We start from the raw sequence: 4025 nt of genomic DNA on the forward strand, positions 1-4025 counted from the left end.
ATGTAGCGTATAGTAGTATGAATAATGAGAGCAGTAAAGAGGTAAAGATGCTGATTTTACTGTATGGGATGATTTCTCAAGTGCTTTTCTGGATTGCTTCTTTCCGTAGGAGTTGAGGGAGGTAAAGGCAGGGGAATTCATCAATCTAAAGCAGGAGAGAATGAAAGTCAAGGAGTATGCCTTAAAATTCCATCAGTTGTCCTAGTATGCTCCCGAGTTTGTGTCAAGCATGAGAGCTTAAATGAGAAAGTTTGCTTTTGAGCTGTCCCTATACTTGATCCTCGAGAGTAAGGCTTCCTTATTAAACAAGGACATAGATATATCCCAACTTGTGGTATTTATGTAGAAAGTTGAAGAGGATAAAAAATTAAGTTGATATTGGGGAAAGGTAGAGCAAGAAATTTTGACATTTAGAACAAGGGAGAGGTCAACAATAGAGTGGCAGGGATGGTGAAAAGTGGTTGAAGAAAAAGTAAGGCAATTTTGGGTCTTACTTTATGGTTAGTGCTTCTTACATAAAGCTATTTGGTGACCAACATCTTCAAGGAAGTGATGCTTCCAGGGCCCAGGGTGCCCAATCTCAAGCCATTGGGTCCCAATCTGCTCTATTCTACCCTCCTTTTAGATTTTGTAGTAGATTACATCGTGGCTTCTATGTTGAGGGCAAGGACATGTGCTTCAAGTGTGGTCATCCAGGGCATATGCTTAGAAACTGTCCCATGGGTAAGGTTTATTCTAAGGTAAACAAAGTTCTTGTTGCCTCTTCATCAGCTCATGCACCAAAAAGTACCCCATCAGGCTCCGACACTGGTCAAAACCGTCTTATGCTTTCACTACCTGCCAGGAGTCTGAGGCATCACTTGATGTCATTACTGGTATGTTGAAACTCTTTTCTTGTGATGTGTACTATTTACTTGATCCGAGGTCTAATTTCTCTTATGTGACCCCATTTGTGGCTATGCATTTTGGTTTTGGTCCTGAGTGTATTTCGGAACTCTTTTTTATTTTTATCTCGGTAGGTGACTCTGTGGTGGCTAGAAGAATCTATAAGGGTTGTATGGCATTTTTTGGTGGTAGAGAGACCTTGGTGGATTTGTTTGAATTAGACATGGTTTATTTTGATGTCATTTTTGGGATGGATTGGTTGTAATCGTGCTATTCTTTCTTAGATCGTCGGACCTGTATGGTCATGTTTAAATTTTTGAATGAGCCAACTGTTGAGTCAGAGGGAATTTGTCTAGTTCCTAGGAGGAGTTTTATATCATATCTTAAAGCCTAGAAATTTATTTCAAAAGGGTATCTCTATCATTTGGTCCAAGTTAAAGATTCTAACTCTGAGGGTCCTTCCTTACATTCTGTCCCAGTGGTTAATGAGTTTCCTAAAGTCTTTCTTGACGATTTTCCTGGTGTTCCTCCTAATAGGGAGATTGATTTTGTAATGGATCTTTTTTTAGACACTCGTCCTATTTTTATCCCTCCGTATAAAATTGCTCCAATTGAGTTAAAGGAGTTTAAGAAGCAGTTAAAGAACCTTTTAAAAAAGGGTTTCATTCTTCCTAGTGTGTCCCCATGGGGTGCACCTGTTCTTTTTGTGCGAAGGATGGTTCCCTTCGAATGTATATTGATTACCAGCAATTGAATAAGTTGAAGATAAAGAATAAGTACCCTCTTCCAAGGATAGATGTTGTATTTGACTAGATCCAGGGTGCTAAGTTTTCCTCTAAGATCGATCTTCAGTACGGGTATCATCAGTTAAAGATTAGGGAAGTGGATATCCCTAAGACTACCTTCCTTACTCGGTATGGGCATTTCGACTTCTTGGTCATGTCTTTTTGATTGACTAATGCCCTAGTGACATTCATGGACTTGATGAATAGGGTCTTTCATTAGTTCCTAGATTTACTTATGATTATCTTCCAAGATGATATTCTGGTGTACTCTAAGAGTGAGGTGGATCATTACGGCCACCTCCATATTGTGTTGCAGACCTTAAAGGATCAACAGTTGTATGATAATTCTAAAAATATGACTTCTGGCTAAACACTATTACGTTTTTGGGCCATGTTGTGTCTAGTGAGGGGATTATGAAGGATCTACAAAAAGTTAGGGTGGTTAAGAAGTGTCCTAGACCCACGACTCCAACTAACATTCGAAGCTTCTTGGGTTTAGCCGGTTATTATAAAAGGTTTGTGGAAAGTTTCTTTTCTATTGCTACCCCATTGACCAAATTAACTCAAAAGAAGGTAAAATTCTCATGGTCTAATGCTTGTGAGGGTAGTTTCAAAAAGCTAAAGGATAAGTTGACTTTGGCAACGGTATTTACTCTGCCTGAGGGCACTAAGGGCTTTTTTGCCTATTATGATGCCTCCCAAATTGGATTGGGTTGTGTGTTGATGCAACATGGCAAAGTGGTTGCACATGTTTCTAGAAAGTTAAAGGTGTATGAGAAGAACTATTCAACTCATGATATGGAGTTATTAGCTGTGATGTTTGCATTGATGATCTGGTGTCACTATTTATATGGGGTTCATGTTGATATCTTTTCTGACCATAAGAGCCTGCAATACGTGTTCACTCATAAGGAGCTTAATCTTAGGCAAATGAGGTAGCTTGAGTTGCTAAAGGACTATGATATGAGTCTTCACTACTATTGAGGTAAAGGTAATATGGTTGCTGATACTCCTAGTAGGTTATCTATAGGCAGCTTGTCATATGTGGATGAGGAAAATGGGAATCGGTGAAAGATATTCATTATTTGGCTAACCTTGGAGTTTGTTTCTTGGACTTTGAGAATGGTGGTGTGTTCGTGCAATAAGTGGAACTGTCATCCCTTGGTACTGAGGTAAAGTAGATATAGGTGTTGGATCCTATCTTGATGTAAATCAAGAGTGATGTGTGCAGGCAGAAGGTTATGGCTTTCATAGTTGGCAGCGATGGTATCTTGAGGTACCAAGAATGGTTGTGTGTTCTCGATGTTGATGGTTTATGAGGCAGGATTTTGTCAAAGGCCCACGGGTCACGATACATAGTGCATTCTAGATCAACAAAGATGTATCATGACCTCAAGGAAATATAATAGTGGAATAACATACAGCGGTATGTGGCCAACTTTGTGGCTAAATGTGTAGTGTTTCATCAAGTAAAGGTGAATCACATGAGGCTCGATAGGTTGTCACAAGAAATTGAGTTGCTAGTATAGAAATGGGAGATAATTAATATGGATTTTGTTATCGGTCTTCCACAATCTCAGAATTAGTTCAATTCAATTTGGATCATCGTGGGTAAGATAACCATGGCCTCTCACTTTTTGCCCATGAGGACAAATTATTTCGATGATGATTATGCCAAGTTGTTCCTCGAAGAGTGTTATATTTCATGGTGCTTCCGTGTCCATTATTTTGGATAGAAGTACTCAATTTTCATCTCATTTTTGGAATTTTTTTTCGAGGCGCTTGGCGACTAAGGTGAGCCTTAGTACCACTTTTTATCCCCAAATAAATGGACAAGAGGAAAGTACGATTTAGATATTGGAGGATATGCTTCGAGCTAGTGTAATTTATTTTAGTGGTAGCTGGGTTGACTACTTGGTCCTTATTGAGTTTGCATATAATAATTGTTACCATTCTAGCATTAGTATGGATCCATTCAAGGTATTGTATGGTAGGAGGTGTTGATCTCCGATTGGGTAGTTCAAGGTTGGTAAGGTGGAGATGCTTGGCCTGGATTTGGTTCACCAAGCTATCAAAAAGAGTGAAGGTGATTTGGTATAGGCTTAAGATCACCCAAAGTCTCTAAAAGTCTTATGCGAACGTGAGGAAAAGAGGAGTGGAATTTAATGTTTGGGATTGGGTATTCTTAAAGGTGTCTCCCAAAAAGGGAGTAATGCATTTAGAAAGAAGATAAACCCCCGATATATTGGTCCTTATGAGGTGTTAAGAAAGGTTGGTGATGTTATGTACAAGTTGGAATTACCTCCCAGTTTGGGTGTTGTTAATCCAGTGTTCCATGTGTCTATGTTACAAAAA

The sequence above is a fragment of the Capsicum annuum genome, chromosome 1 (assembly GCF_002878395.1).
Source record: "Capsicum annuum cultivar UCD-10X-F1 chromosome 1, UCD10Xv1.1, whole genome shotgun sequence".
Taxonomy (NCBI): domain Eukaryota; kingdom Viridiplantae; phylum Streptophyta; class Magnoliopsida; order Solanales; family Solanaceae; genus Capsicum; species Capsicum annuum.